The sequence below is a fragment of the Melospiza melodia genome, chromosome 4 (genome assembly GCF_035770615.1).
Source record: "Melospiza melodia melodia isolate bMelMel2 chromosome 4, bMelMel2.pri, whole genome shotgun sequence".
NCBI lineage: Eukaryota > Metazoa > Chordata > Aves > Passeriformes > Passerellidae > Melospiza > Melospiza melodia.
In genome coordinates this window covers 73,204,517-73,221,310 of record NC_086197.1, presented here as the reverse complement: position 1 = coordinate 73,221,310, position 16,794 = coordinate 73,204,517, and positions in this window count along the sequence as shown.

Genomic DNA, 16,794 nt, shown 5'->3' with positions numbered 1-16,794 from the left:
AAATCTTCCTTTAAAATGTCAGGTAAGTAATTAATTTAAGATGGTTTGCCAAGCAGAATCTCTGACCCTGTCAGAATAATTTCATTTCTTGAGGGTGAAGGGGATATTACATTTATCTTTGCAGAGTCTCTGGTTTGTTTTCTTCCTCCCTTCTCTTGCCATTTATTTATTTATGCCTCTTTCATAACATCACAGTGAAAGAAAAATTAGCGCTGCAATATTTCCCTCATTAATTTGTGGCAATAAAGAAAACATTGGCTGCAAATTGGCAAAGACTCAGGGACAGAGTACAAGTCAGACCTCTTGAGTTGGACTGGAGATGTGCATTTTCCAGGGAGAGAGAGCTCCCTGGCATGAGTACTCAGGATAGCATTTTGAGTAGCAGTGGGAAATGCAGCAATCCAATAGCATGGGGATTTGCTTTTGGCATAGCAAAAAATCGTGTCCCACATATGCACAGTAGTGAGCCTCCTTATGAATGAATGCTTAAATGTGGGACAATCAGCAGGACCTTTACATCTGCTCTGCAAGCCAAGTCTAATGCTATAAAATTTTATTACAATTTCTGTCACCTCAGCTAATCCCTACGGGCAGCATGAGAGAGACCAAACAATGTGCAAACATTATTTGGAGAGTTAGTTCTAAGTTTGCAAGGTCCAATGGGAAAAAGGGGGATTGGACAACAGAAAGATGTCAAAAAAGGAAATATAATTAACTTTCCTGAATACATACTGAATTTTCTCTTGGACACAGATTGTGGTATTGTACTCTAATTGGTTAAAACAACTGCCATTCCAAGTGGCTAATCCAGACACATTAAGATAATCTTGATCTGTTCAAGAGGAAGAGGTCACACCAAGATTGGTTTCTTCCAAAATTAAAGGACATTTTATATAATTTATTAATAAATTGCAAATATAAATCCCAAGGCATAATGGTACATTTTTATGCAAATTCAAATTAGATACATTAAAGGAATTGAACTTGTCTGGACTGGTTGAACTTTGGAACTTGATTATTATTTCTTTTCCATGTGGCTACCTGAGAAACACCTACTTTTTTCTCTTCTAGACATTTCCTGTACCCAACAAAGTCACAAATCCATCTCTTCTTTCAGAAAAATCAAAGTAAACCAGGAAATTTCTGCATTGTGTACAGGAAACTTGAACTGAACTGTAAGAATGAAAGTATCAAGGTGTCCATATTGGATAGTGACAATTTTCAGTGGCATCTGAGCAGGGACACTGTGACCCCTCAAATGTGGTTTTCTCAGCATTTCAGCTATTTCCCTGAATACTAACAGACATATTGGCTCAGTGGGGCTTCTCAGGCTCTTCACTGATGAACAGACCATATCAGGTGAATAAAGGTAAAACCTGTTTTATTTTTCAAACATTTTATCTCTATTTTTCAAACAATGTTAACCCTCTGTTCCCAGATTGCACAGAAACAGAAGACAGCTTTCTGAGAATACATGTTGCTCGTATTTTAGGTTGTTATGGCTTTTAGTGGCCATCCCCCTGAAAAGCTCTCTTTAGTCATTAGGTTGCAGGAAGTAATTCAACCAAGTTTCCATTAGCCCAGGTTTCATTCTGTAGTTGAAAATGTAGTCATTTCCTTCCTGGCCAGACATTATCCATATGGGGAAAGAAAGAACAGAGCTGGCTGCAAGGCCAGAACATGATATGCTGATGAGAGTTTTTATTTGATTTCAGACAAGTGAAGACAAAAGTATCCAGAGCACCCTTTTTATCCTGTTTCATTTGGGTGTCTCTCATGACTATAAGCTGCTCATATAAAATGTGGTCTAAAGATGGGTAAAGGATAAATTCCATATTACTAATTCCCTAGCAATCAAAATACTTATTGTTTCTTTAAAATGAGTGGAGCTTTGCCTAGTTCTTCAACCTTTCTGGTTTGCTATGCAGTAGAAAGCTATTATTTTCCTTGACTTTTCTTTTCAGCGCTGTTATCAGGTTACCATAAAATATCTCTCTCAGCCTTCTCTTCTTCAACTTACAAGATTTTTGAATGAAACAAAGTCATGTATTTGTCTTACCACAGAAAAAGGTGAGATTTGTCTTGATGCTTCTTACTAAACACAGTACTTGGACACTCCCAAGTCAGACAGGTATCTGAATAACCTGTGACTTTTTGGTGTCATATGTGCTGGATTCAGGCCTTGGTTAAGTGAGATAAAATGCCAGAAATTTATTTTTAATCCAGGAATAATAGTTCATTTTTCAGCGAAACTCTAAAGAGAAAGGCACTTGTTTTAAGGAAATTTTGAAATAACCTTGATTTAAAGAAAGTGCCTCTCCCCAAAGATGTTCCAAATTAATCTGATGGTCCACCATAAAAAGTGATAATTTTCCTTTTAATTAGTGAGAATTCCAATAACAGATGAACAGAAATTCACCTTATTCAGTGGCATTCATGAAAGTGTTCACTCTTTTCAGAGACTGAAATTATGTGCCTGTTCCACAAATATCTATACTCCATACATGCACCCCTTTGAAGATAACCAGAACTGTTTAAATCTCTATTCCAATGACACAAAGGTCTTGCATTAAGAAACTAAATTTGGAAATTACAGTTTGTAAAATTAGATCTACGATAATCAGAGTTTGAACCATACCAGTGTGGGTGTTTCCAGAAACAATAAGCAAGTGATGAAGAAAAAAAGCCTTTTCTGTTTTGTGCATGGCAATATTGACAGTTTAAATTCATTCATGGGTAACTGATGATAACTAGTCCAGAAGGCAATTGCAGTTAATCAAAGACCATACTGCAAATATTAGTTCTATTGGTATGTTCTGTGAATAGTCCTACATAGAACCTACATAGTCCAGTCTGTAATTATTGTTTACAGAATATTTAATATTTTCATGTAAAAGCAGGTGAATTATTTGTTCTGTCAAAACATCTAGGATAAAATGGAACAGTTTTTCCCATGAGCGAAAGGGTAGATAATATATGAATTTTCATAAGGTGTCAACTATCCTGACAACAAATTATGAATAGAATTTTTACAATGGTATAAAAGGACGGTTCCTGAGGCACTGGAAAATAAGAAATTCTATTCATTTATGAAAGACAGCAAATGTATTAGTACTATTTCAAATATATTCTCGAATATTTAATTCTTTTACTTCAGGATTACTTTTCTAGTTTTCAGACTTTTAGACTTATCTAAAAGTAGTCTTGGAAATGCCTGAAACCACTTTCTAGCAACTTTGTTGTGATGAACAGCTTTCTTATCATGCAATTTTATTTGCAATGCATCCTTTCAATAAGGATCTCCAACAATATCTCTTTTCTGCAATGGCAATGGGTTTTGCATCTAGATTTCCAATAAGAACACAATTTAAAATTAAGGACAGGCATTCTGTTTTTATCATGTTTAATTTTATTCAGGAACCTTAAGTGAGGTTTTTCTGGAAAAGAAAAGAGAAAGGGACTTTTCACAGGGAACACTGTCTTTGGACAAGAAGGAATTCCTGCAGAAGTGCTCCAGTATACAGCTTTTATCTTTCCTTTTTCTGCCAAAACGCACATAAGTCTGTAAAACAAGAGTTTATTAAGGTGGATAACTACACAGTGGAGCATTTTATTGAATTTGAAGTTGATGTGCTGAGTTTGGCCAGGCTGACAAGCCAGTCCCTTTAGCCAGGAATGCTTTGTGTCTGTCCTGTTTTCTGAAGGGCTTTTTCTGTTTGGTTTTTTCTTATCCAATGCAACCAGGCCATGTAGCATGGCCATACTCACATGTTTATGTGGAAGAGGAGTTAGCTGCCCCTTTAAATTTTCTGTCATTTTGTTAGTTATCCTAGAATGAGTCAATAGGCCCGATCCCTCTCTCTGGTAATGCTGTATCCACCTTATTTTCCCTGCAGTTCTCACTGGCTTCAGTGTGCCATCCTTTCTGCACTGAGAGATAGAGACCACATTTGCCTCTAAAAGCACTGCAAGCCTTGTCTAAAAGGCTGTGGATCCTGTTTCAAAGCATCCTTTCTTCTCTATACTTATATATTACTCAATATAATTTTAGGAAAGCTTCCATTGATATTAGTGAGTGACAGCTCCAACTCAAAGAGCAATTACACAGCTGTAAGACAGATGAATTCTCCAATTTATTAAGATAATGCACGTGGCTTTTTTTGGAGTTGAGATGACAGACCATAAGTTTAACTGCTGTTTTCCTGGTCTTTTGCTGAGACAAGGTGAGGGTTTACTGGTTTTCATTACAGTGTTTTAAGCACTGCAGCTGCTCTCCCACTATGAACTAGGCTGAAATAATTAAATTCTGTCACTGAGACCAATGAATGAGAGTAAATTGGTAACAGTGACCTTCTACTGCAGCTAAATGGATCACTGAATTTGAAGCAAAAATATGCAGTGAAAATATGAGTGTGTGTATAAAATACTTGTGTGTAGCCTTCTTAGCCCCCAGGCACATAGTAAATAAACAATGCAATTCTCTTGGTCATTGAAATTAAGAGGAAACCTACAGTCCTTGAAAAGTCTATTCTGCATCTTAATAGCAATATTGTCAGATTTAAAATGAAAGAGATAACAGCACTAACTGCAAAAAAGCTTTTGGATATGTGAGGAACAAAGCAATTTTATTTGTTGCATTGATTTGCTGAGAACGTTGTTCTGAGAACACATCCTCAGAAGGCATTTCTCTGGGTAGTCACTAAATTCTGCCAGCTCCTGCAATGACAGAGGCCTCTAGTATTGTGAGAATGATTGGGTGCAGAGAAATCTAAAGAATCTCTCAGCAACCACTCAGCTTTGTCCATGCCCTTGCAATGCTGCAATTATAACAAAGATAAATTCTAACACCTGATTGCATACAGCTTTACAAAAAACCAGGGTGTATCTTTTCTATTAGGGATATCAAATGCTTGACCTTTGCTTCTTTTACTTCCTTTGCTTTTGATTTAAAAGACTATAAACACTTTTAAAAATATGCATCTTCTCAAATGCATTGGAAAATTATATAGAGGAAATAAAGATATTCTGCTTAGCACATAAATAGACAATCCACCTTAAGGCAGACTATCTGAAAATCTTCAGCCCCTTGCAATTTGATCTCTTTATGAGAAGAGAGGTTCTTATACATGACAAAGTTTCAGCTTCCACATGAATATGTTTTTTCCTGTCATTTACTATGTTTGTACTATTATTGCCACCATTGTTGTTACTATTTTCCTTCCTGTCCCAGATATGCTCTTCAAATATTCCATCCTTAAGAACTTTAATATTTAGACAGCAGGTGGTGATAACTGACAGTACCCAAGGCTGCAGGTTAAAGATAACAGCCTTTTAGTTATGTCAATATTATTTGCACTTGTCCCCAAAATCATGGAATACTGGCATATCTGTCACTCTCCTGGGTTGTTTATTTTGGCAAGTAAACTAGGATGCACTCTCTGTGTGAGGCTTAAGCTGCATATTATTCAGGGTTTATTGTGAGTTTCATGTTTGCATCTTTTCATGGAATTGTGACACAACTAGAGATCTGTCATTTGAAAAGCTTGAGGTTTTGCTTTGGGGTGCAACAGCTTAAAATTCAACCATCTAGAACGCTGTCCTTGTGTGATGCAGCTGGTAATTTTCAGCGTATTTTCCACTGTCTGTCAATGATATTTATATAGACAGAGGCATATTGTAGACTGCAGTAGTTCACTTGCAAAATGAGGCTTGCAGAACTTCTCCCAGTATTCATGTTACAATTTAAAGCACTTAGTCTAAAGAGAAGAAAAGCCACTCAGGTATATGTGTGTGCATATGTATACATACCAATACAGCTTGTTTTCCCAAAAAGTCCTGAAATGACAGAGAGCAGCTCTGGAAAAGGGATCTGGAACATCAGGACCCTTTGTGATGTATAATAGAATATTATGGAATGGGTAAAGGAAAGCAAGGCTATAGCTGTAACTTTAGCATTGCATTAAGCCACCCTGCACCTTCTGTCATCATCTCTCCTGCTGAGTCTGCTCAACAGGTAGGTCTGAAGCAGCTAAGGAATGACTTAGCAAAAACTGGTATGGAGAAAGACCTGCTCTGCTGGAAAGGAAGGGAGAAAGAAAGAAATAGAACAGAAGCTCAGTGCTGACACTGGTACATTACATTTAACTTTTCAGAAAGAAACTTAGAAAATAGAGCTTAGGGATAACACTGACAGGAGAGGATACTGCGGACTGGAGGAAAAGCAAATGTCCTTCAAAAATGGCGGGGAGGAGGATCCAGGGAACTACAGGCTGGCCAGGTGTTTTTCAGGCTCTAGAGAGGTGATGGAGCAAATAATACTGGGGCTAGTTTCCAAACACATAGAGGACATGAAGGTATTTGCAAGCAGTCAACGTGAATTTATGAACAGAAAGTCATCTCTGACTTGGCAACCTCCTCCAATGATTTGCTTGGTGTAGGAGGAAAAGAGGACTGGGTGGTGTTTGTTTCAACTTTAGCAAAATTTTATGCAGTGTCTTGGGACATCCTCATGTGTAGGATTACAGTAACATGTACTGAATACAATGCATTAAAAACTGGCTGAACTGCCAGGCTCAGGTGGTTGTTATCTACAGTACAATGTCTGGTTGGAGGCTGGTTTTTGTGGGTTTTTTTTTTCCTGGGATAGAGTGTTGATACTAGGACCAATATTATTAACATCTACATTAATCAGCTGAATGAAACTCTGTGTTTTAATATAAGCACTTCAGAGCAAGCACATTACACACGCTGGGCTTGAATTTGCTATTTTAGCACAAACAAACAAGCTTCAGGCCTCTGGGAGAGGCAGAGATCAGGAAGGCAAGTGTCTGTACCATTCTTTAGGCCCATCCCAGGGAGGTGTATGACTCCTAAGGACCTCCAGATATAGATGTTATGACTGATACATGACTTTCCAGCAATCTCCTGCCTTTGAAATACAAAAGCAGTTCAGGATACACAGGTTTTAATGAGACAGCATGCCAGTGGTTAGAGAGGGACCTATAACTAGAGAAAAGGAGAGATATAAAACTATTATACTGTTTGTGGTTTGCAAAACCACAAAGGCAGCTGCTGTTGAAGCAGTAGAAACAATGACATCAAAACCAGCATGTTAGTTATAGTTTCATTTGTTACGCAGCCTTTTCTTTTGCTTTTACAGGTCTTAATCACATGGACTATGTTTTAAAAATAAATGCTTTTCATTTTCAAGCAGTAACACAACATTAAATAAATACTGGCAAGACATGGCATAGCTATTCCCCAGCATGGTTTTGTGCAGCTCAGCAAGTAATTTCACCTGCTGAGGGAACTCAGGCAAGCAACCAGGCAATCTCATAAGGCCACTAAATCAGTGTAAACAAAGTCTATTTTGACTGGACCAGAGCACAATCTCAAGTTCATAAGCAGAGGAATTTGCAGCTTATATTTCTTAATAGCAAGTTTAATACTAGCTGAGTTTGGCAGAAGTCACAGCAGTCTTGTCAAGTCATTCTGGCTTTTTCTTTGTTTGTTTGTTTTAGATGAGATACTAAGAGCTTGCAGGAATATTCATTTCCTGAGAAATGCTGAACAAAGAGTGTAAGACATATTTCACAGGAATAATTTATGATTGGTCATTCTTTCTCAGAGGTGTTATCTTGCTTTTCAAACATGTAGCTTGAAAATGGATAAGAACCCTTTCCATTTCAAAAAGTAAATAATAACAAAATAAGATAAAACAAAATAAATTCAACCATCAAAACATCCATGAGGGTCCCAAACAGTTTAGATTTCAGCAGGGTGTTCCTGATGTGACTGAGCTGCCCATTTCAAGACCTCTTGCCAGCAGGTCCAGGCACCTACCCAGGTGCTCCTGGGGCTGGCGCATCCTGCTGTGGAGGGAGACAAGCACAGCAGCCATCACAGAGCTGCCCTCTGACCAGTGCTAGACAAGTTGGTGGCTTGCTATTTTATTTCTTTGGTGTGCACAATAGGTACTTCTTGGAACCAGGACAAGCACTGATGAAACTGTTCAAAAAAAAAAAAAAAAAGTAATTTATTTAGTGTGTGTGGTTGTTCTGTGCAGGCATGAAGTCAGATTAGAAGTACCTGCAATATAAACAGTGAGCTCTGAAGGACCAACCCAGGTCCTGCAATAAAATCCCAACAGGCTCCAGCAGTCATGTTTAGAAAAAATTGAAAAAGAGCTCCAACTAAAAGCTTTTGCTAAACATGCATTTCAAATATTCTCCTGGCTGCACATAGACGAAGGGTTTAGTATATTCAAGAACACAGTAAATATTTCTTCAACAATCACTATTGTTTCTAATAGTGGCTTTCTGGAATTTGTTTATTGAGACGGAACAGGAAAATTGGAAAACTAAGTCCTGAGTGAGTAAAAAGGAGAAACATAATAGCCAGAGATACAGTAAAGTAAATCACAAACAAGAATGGCTTAGTAGCTTACCACATAAAAATGTTCATCCTGTTTATATGTTGGATGCATATTTGTCATTTTCATTTATTTTTTCCTTTGAAAATGTGGAATGATATCTGTATTTATCATGTTATGGTCTTGCCTTTATTTTCCACTGGATCTGAGCTGAGCTTTGCTTTCTGTGATAAAGAGAGGTGGCAAAGAGCCATTTGCAATTCCCTGCTCCATGACCCATGACTGATCAATCTCAGTACATGTTAAAGTAGAGATGGTTCATATCTGATGTATATTACTGAACTAAGGCCTCTATCACACTCCTGTCTCTCTTAAACAGCCACTCTGACCCAGCACATGCTCCTTCTCTTCTTTGTCCTGGGGGTAAAAAGATGAGATTGAACAAATTACAATTTTGGCACATATTTGCAGTTGCAAATTACAATTTACTCCAAAGCTTCTATGCAATGAAATACCCTTCAACAAGGATTTTCAGATGATGTAATGCCACTTTACACAGTGTTAATTGGGATTACCAGAGCAGAAAATATGTATGTGCTTACTTTTTGAATAGTTGTGGGCATTTACAGATGCCCACATAGACAGAAATTTTCTTTCAGCATTTAAGTCTACAGGGCCCACATAGAGTCTAAAACTTTTAATGTTCAGCACAAGTAAAAAGACACAAAACACACAAAAAACCCAAAAAAAACAAAACCAAAAAACAAAAACACTCCTTGCTGTTGTCCTTTGTCTGGTGCTATATTTTTATGTGTTAGATCATCAGGGCAGCAAAACATAAACTTGATGATATAGTGCTGAAAAAACCCAACTGTGTCAATATAAATCTGCCCCAGCAAAGCAATATTTCTCAAACCTCTTAATATAGGACTGTGAGTCAAAGTGACAATTGACAAGCACTCAATAAGAGGTCAAAACCAACCATGCACACAGATTTGTTGAGGGCTTATGTTACCCATTTTTGATAAGTGAAACAATTGGCCTAAGTCATGTCACCTGAGGCTCTTCATATCAGAGGGAAGAGCAGTCATGGAGTTGAAAAAGATTATAATGATTTTTTTCCCTTGTACCCTTCCAGGAGAACTTGCTGCATGGTTTCAAAGGCAAATATCAAAAGACAGCTGGCTTGAAAGAAAGGTAAAATCTTTGCTTGGTTTACTTAGGTTTAAATACGTTAATCCAAGAGCTAATATGATTGTGTAATAAATGCAGTTAGGTCACCCAATTAATTAGTGTATCTTATCAAGGGCAAGAGGAGACAGCTTCTTAAATATAGCTTAGAGTGACAGTGTAAAACAAAGTGAAACACAAAGTTGGTGAATACTTACGCGAGTGGCAGGGGAAATAGGCAAAATGCTTTTAAAATCTCTTCTCTCTTAAGAATATTTAAGACAGAGATGCTCATGAAGAATTCCTTAATTTGCAGCCCATCCACATATGAGAGATGTAAAGAAGACATGCTTTTCTTTTATCCTAGAAGAGAGTTTTCCGTATTGCAGTTGAAAGCAGCCGAAGTTCTCAGGGGATTTCTGATTTCTGATCTGATTTTTGTGGGAGTTAGGTAGTTGAGTATTCCTCTGGTCTAGAACCAGGGTTCAGAGTGAAGAGGAGTTTTTGGCATGATATCTATGTAGGTCAGTAGTGCTGAATTGTGAGAAATTGCCCTAGGAGGGATGACTGCTGCATTGTGAAAGATGGAGGCAGGGAAAAAGGGAAGGAGAGAGTGAGGGAGGGAAAGAGAATGGAAAGGTGGGAGGGAGGGAAACACCATCTGAACCTCCTAGAAACCTGTCCTCATCCATCCCCAGAGGACAGTTAAGGAGGGAAATATAAATCCTATTTCCTACACGTTGTGGTTTAACCCCAGCCAGCAGCCAAGCCCCATGCTTTTGCTCTCTGGCCTGAATGAACACATCAGCCAAGGCAGGGGCAGGGAGAGCCTCCTCCTCCTCTTTCACTGGTATAAAATGACAAGGAGCAAATGACAAGTTTGTGAACTAAATATTCTTCACCTTAAATCTCCTTTTAAACTAAGTATATTTCTCTCAGTTGCCCTAGAAATAAAGGCAAAATAATGGATTTTTCTTTTTCTCATGAAAATAGCATGAATTAGTCTCATTAAAGTATAGAAGAGTATGTCCTGGTATTTCTCATATATGAGTGACTCCCTGCAAGTCACTCCCTGTCTTTAACTTTCTAGTTTTCTATCCTTACTCTAAGAATAAGTATTTTTAAATGTACTTACTGTATGGTTAAATCTACACCTCAAAGTTCTCAACAATATTTTTCTAAAATAATTTTTTACAAAACCAATTCAGGCATTGCTGTTTTGTTTGGGTTTATGTTTTCCCCAACTAAATTAGTGCACCATTTATTATGTTAAAAAGATGTTGGAAATGCAATGTTAAGAATACAGACATGATGGATTTAAGGGAGAAAAAAATGCTTTTAAATTGCTTTCCCATCTTTACCTCAGAGGGTAATAACATAGCTTAACTCTGGGGACTTCAGGCTTGGTAGGGAATGCAAAGCACAGTAATGAAAGGGCTGCAGCTATGCAAACTGAGCAGGATCTAATTGAATTACTAACAGATGGGAAATAATTAAATCATTTATTATCCCTTCACAATTAGTTAACTCACAAGTATATCTCAGACAATAAAAAGGTTTTATCCAACCTTCTGCTAGGGATTTAAACTTTTTATCGTCTTGTCTTGTCTGGGTCTGTTACTTCATGGCTCAGCTTAATCAACAGCTATCTTGTCAACATGAAATGATCTTTCTGGTTACTTAACAAACAACAATACAAGTACAAACAAACTGCTTGAGTGTCATACACAGGCTTCTACTTTCATCTGACATTTAAAAATGTCTGAGTGATATGACTTAAATGGGTTGGGATCTTATGCAAACTATTATAACACAAAGAACACAATTTTCAGATGAGGAAATGGTTTGCCTTTGGGAGACCATTTCAGCCAACAGCATCTGCTATGACATTTTACTCTCCTTTCCGTATTGCCCAAAGGCTCAATTCACAGAAGAATTTGGTCACTGGACTTCTAAGAGAGCAATTTGCCCCCATTAGGCAACTAAATGTCTGGTGGACATGATTCAGGCTCTGGATACCGTGAGGAACAGGCTGTCATGTCATAGTGGGATGCAAACGCCAGCAAATAAATCTTCAGAGTTTTGGCAATGCCAAGGAAAGACGTGTAGTTGAAGTTAGGTATGCTTCAGTGACTCAAGCCTGGCTCCCTCATCCAGGGAGGCATCCTGCACTAGAGAGCAGGTGTAGAACACTAAATTGCCTGGAAACAGGCAGAGGATCATCAGCATCACCATCTTGCCCAATTGGCCTGTACCATGTGCTGACCAAGACCTTCAAGCTGGATCTGAGTCAGTACATTTTCCTCTGATAGCAGCCAGTGGCAGCCTTAGTATGGACTGAAATCTGTTATGTTCCTTAAAAATTCCAAGTCCAAAACACAGAGAAGAGGATGCTTCCAGTTTTAAAGATAACTGAAGTGTATCAGGAAATAAGAACTAGAGAATGAATGCACAGCCATATGAGAAAATACCTTGCTGAGGCCAAAAGGCTTACCTGTCTGAATTGACACTGTTAAATATGAAAACATGGAACTTGTCATGTTGAATTACTGTTTTCCTATTAGGGCTTCAGGATAAGCATCAAAACAACAAGCTTGGTTTCCATCAACTCCTCGAGCCAAAAAATATCATCTCAGAGGCAATATTTTCAAAAATAAGCAGGTTCCTACTGAATGTCCACCCAGAGGCTTCATGGTAATCATGAACTTGTATCCTTTCAAAGTGTAAGGGAGAGACTCTCTGGCAACAGTACATGCTTTTCCTTTTCCATTTGCAAAAACTTTACAAAATTGAGGACAATCATAACCTATGGGGCAAAGCAGCCTGGGAAAAAATTTAAAAGCAGTTTCATTGATGAGGTTAAATATTAATTTGTTGGTGAGTTAAATTTTTTTTTTTGCAGTTAAACAACACTACAAGTATTTTGTTCACCTAAACACAAAAAATAAATTACTTCATAAAATTTTAATATGATTTTAATTAATTTTTCAACTCTTTAGACAACAAAGCCACTTTCATAAATTAATAAAAGGTAAATCTGCATAGAAAGTTTTCACTTTTATTTTAAGAATATTATTTTTAATAATAATATTAAGAATATTATTTTTTAACTGTAGGAGCTACAAGTTCTTTTTGGAGTTCTTTTAACAGTAATGCTCAAAGCAATTTTTTTAGACTGGATCTCAGAATTAAAGCTAAAGCTGTTATAAAATTTGACTAATCTTCTGAATCTGAACTATCAAGATCCTTTTATAACGGATAAAATTTCAAATTTTAAAGGGCATCACTGAGAAAAGGGAGTGCATATAAAATTTCTTTGCATTATAAACCATGTTCCTTCCTGCACCATCAAGCTCCTCAATATCCTAGATTTCATAATTTCTGAACCTGATCAGTATTCAGATGATCAAACTCCAAGAAATACTCAGAATCTCAAACAAGGAAAACAAAGCAAAACGCACATCCTTGTACCTTCCACAAGAATAAAACTAAAGGGGAAAAAGCAATTATGTCTATGGAGGCTCTCAATGTTCTCTCATGTTTTCAGATGGATCAGATCCTAGAAATCTTGGTTTTTTTCTCTTTTAAGTGGTCTGTTTCAGATCCTAGACAAAGTCACCCCACTAAACAATTAAAGCAATTGATAAATCATAGAATCATAGAATGGTTTGGGCTGGAAGGGACCTTAAAGATCATCTCATTCCAACCCCTCTGCCATAGGCAAGACACCCTCCACTAGATCAGGTTGCTAAACATCCCGTTTAGCCTGGACTTGACTACTTGCAGGAATGGGGCATCCACAGCTTCTCTGGGTAACCTGTTCCTGTGCCTCCCCATTCTCACAGGAAAGGATTTCTTCCTAACGTCTAATCTAAATCCATTCTCTTCCAGCTTGAAGGCATTCCCCTTTGTCATGTCACTGCATGCTCTTGTAAAAAGTCCCTCTCCATCCAGCCTTGCCTTCTCCAGACCCAACAATCCCATCTCTCTCAGCCTTTCCTCACTGGAGAGGAGTTCCATCCTTCTAATTATCTATGTGGCCCCGCTCTGGACTCACTCCAACAGGCCCGTGTCCTTCCTGTGCTGCAGACCCCAGAGTGGGATGCAGAACTCCAGGTAAATCACCTGATGCTTTTGCATATATTTTGTTAAACTCTGAGTTTCAGTCACATTCCTTATCAGGGGGTTATTGTCCACAAATATCTAAAAAAGAATGTGGGGTTTTTTTTACCCCACAATCATCAAGTAGAGTGTGCATATTATTTCAGTTTTATTCCATTATTAAATGGGCTTTTCTTTGGATGACTTAACCTTATTAATCTTATCCTTTATCAAATATTAGCATAAAAATGTGGTTTTTAGCTCACTTTTACAGATCGCAAAGCACTGAGCAATTTTTAAACTTTAGTTACGATTTTCATTTTGCTTCTAATCTTGGAATTTTGTGTGATCACAATGTTGGCCATATTGAGGATCAAATCAGTACACTGATGAGTAGGTTTTGTTCTCTCTTCTCCCAATGTGTTCTCACTAAATAACCACATTCTGTCATGCTGCCAGTCCCACAGAGAGTTTGAAGTACCTCAGCAACACATTATCCTCTTTCATGAAGAAGGTGGAAAACCAAACTTTCATAATTTTGTTCATGTTGGAAGGCTTTTTTTCAGGGCTGAAATACATATTCTGCACATAGAAAATGTTCTGACCTTGGAAAAGAGCAAATTGCGAAGAGAAATAGCACTTCACAAACCTTACCTATGCTAGTAAGACAGCTCTTTTTTTATTCAAGGTAGCCAAAAAACTTTGTGAACAGATGAAGAATTTTAAGATACATATACACACATGATGAAAAGCTGAGCAGCAGGTATTAGAGCAGAACGACATCAGACTCACCACATTGAAAGGCTGGCATGGCTGCTGATTGCAGAGGTTATATGACTTTCTAAGGGACTCAGAAAAGATTTCATAACATTAGGGGGAAAGAGGAAGAGTGCAAGTCAGATAGATGCTCTAGCAACCCAGCAGAATGGAATGTTGAATATAGGGAGAATAACAATTTTGTTGGTAAAAATTTGGGGTTTAATTCTACCCAGCACAGCTGGAAAGGATAGATATTCTTTGTTGGGATCCCCATGTGAGGTCTGTCATTGGATTTTTTTTTTTCCTTTCTTATTCAGATACAGCAGTCTATTTAATGCCATTTAACCTCTGACTCCAAACTCTACTTCTATGTATGAGGCCACCCTGCATACAGAAGTTATGAATGATTAAGACTAAATACAGTGCAACAAAGTGACAAGGATAGTGTTCAGGTGTCTGGAAAAGGGCATGGATGTCCTAGATTCTAAGGTCACTCTGAGTAGGCATGTCTTTGGATCCAGATATGTGTGGCTTCAGATCTCCTTCTTGATTCCCAAAATAACAACAAGTCCGGGAACAGTGAGAAGTCAGACCAATTTGTTGCCAAGCTTATAAGCCAGCCTGTTGAACATTTCAGCTGTTAATGCTGTGTTTAAAAGGGAAGCTGCAGACTCATGTGATATGATCCATTGGCTAAACAGGAGCCATGACATTTTGCAAAAGCCAAAGAGGTAATTGTGCTGCTAAGAACTTTTAGATTGGAAGCTGGAAGGCAATAATGAACCCGAAGAAAGGATGAACCATTACAGCCTCTATTGTTTACCATTTAAGGAATGACAACAGGTTTTACTTTTATTAGAAAAACTCTAGTTTTAGGACTTTCTTAAAAGCAGGATCAATTCTCATTAAATGGGATCCATAGAACTATAGATGTATTTCTCAGATTTTTTAAAATTATTTATTTATAAATGTAAAAATTCTGTGGGGAAAAATCCTGTTTTATTCATCTTCTGTGTCAGAATAATCAGGATATAAAATTATCTGTACAGACACACACCAATACTATTTCTCAGTTGTTTTCACTTCAGTTTAGCAAAAGAAAAGAAGCAGGAAGCTTTATAACTACATTTCAGAGTATTCTTGGATAGAATATTCACTGTATTGTGAAATAAATGGTTATGTAATGATTTGATTATTCATCTTGCTAGAAGGCTACAATCATTATTTTGGCAAAGGAATAAGGAAAAGAAAATATCGTTTTTTGGTTAATAAATAGCTATATTACATAGGCTAGAAGGCAGAGCTTTCATTTTCCCATTCAATACATCATGGTACCCCTGGGGTTTTACTTTAATCAGAGAATTTTATTTATGCAAGCAAGATTAATGCATCAGCCCTTTGAAGGAATGAGAAGAATTCTTGATTCATCTATGTCCCTCTTACATGTATTCAGTTCCAAACTGTAGAGTCCAGTACATCAAAATGATCATGTTGTTGTTTTTATCACAAAGTAGAAGAGCCATGTGTAGAAAGAGTTGAACCTTGTAATTATTTTTCATGAAAGAAAGAAGTTTTCATTTCTATCTGTGTGCATGTGATGTGAATTTTTTGAAATCCTCCAGCAGATAAATTTAAGAAGGATTTCTAATATTTTGCAAACATCTTATTCATTATTTCCCATCCAATTCTACAAGAATAGTTATGGTAAAAAAATTAAAAAATAAACCTCTGTAATTTTTACTATACTTGTTGAAAGTCCAGACTTTTTCTCTTGTGAGTTATAACTAGTTAATATATGTTCACATATAACATATAGCAGTTCTGCCCCCACTAAAGGAGGGGCAGACCAAAATGTTCTATGAACACATCCCTATTTTGTCTTCTCTGAGGCTAAAAAAGAGAGAATTGAGAAGTATGAGGTAAGGGGAAATCAGATCTTAAGGTAGAGGAAATGTTCCCATGCTCAACTTGGGTTTAATTTTTTCCTGAATCTCTCTCCTATCTGAAACCATCAAAGCAAAGAACAAGAGGCTTCCTTGATTTACGACAGTGTGAAACCAGTTTCTGTGGTGGGGAAGAAAACAGCTCAAAATAATCTGAAACCATTATGAGGACTTCTTATATTGAGAGCTGCACTCCCAGCAGCAGAGTGCACTTCAGAGAGGAATCAGCCACCTCTTAGCTAGCAGTGCTCTGAAAGTTACTCAGAAATTATTATTTTTGTCTTTTCCCTGCTTCAAATTTCCCATATACCATTTTGTATGTCCTTTCCAGTTCTTGTGACTCGGGTGGGTGCTGGCATTCCTCAGCAGCAATACCTTACCAAAACAAAGGAACATGCCCACTCCATTTACAGGTCACAAACTGTACAAGTTTGAATTGTGTTTTCTTGA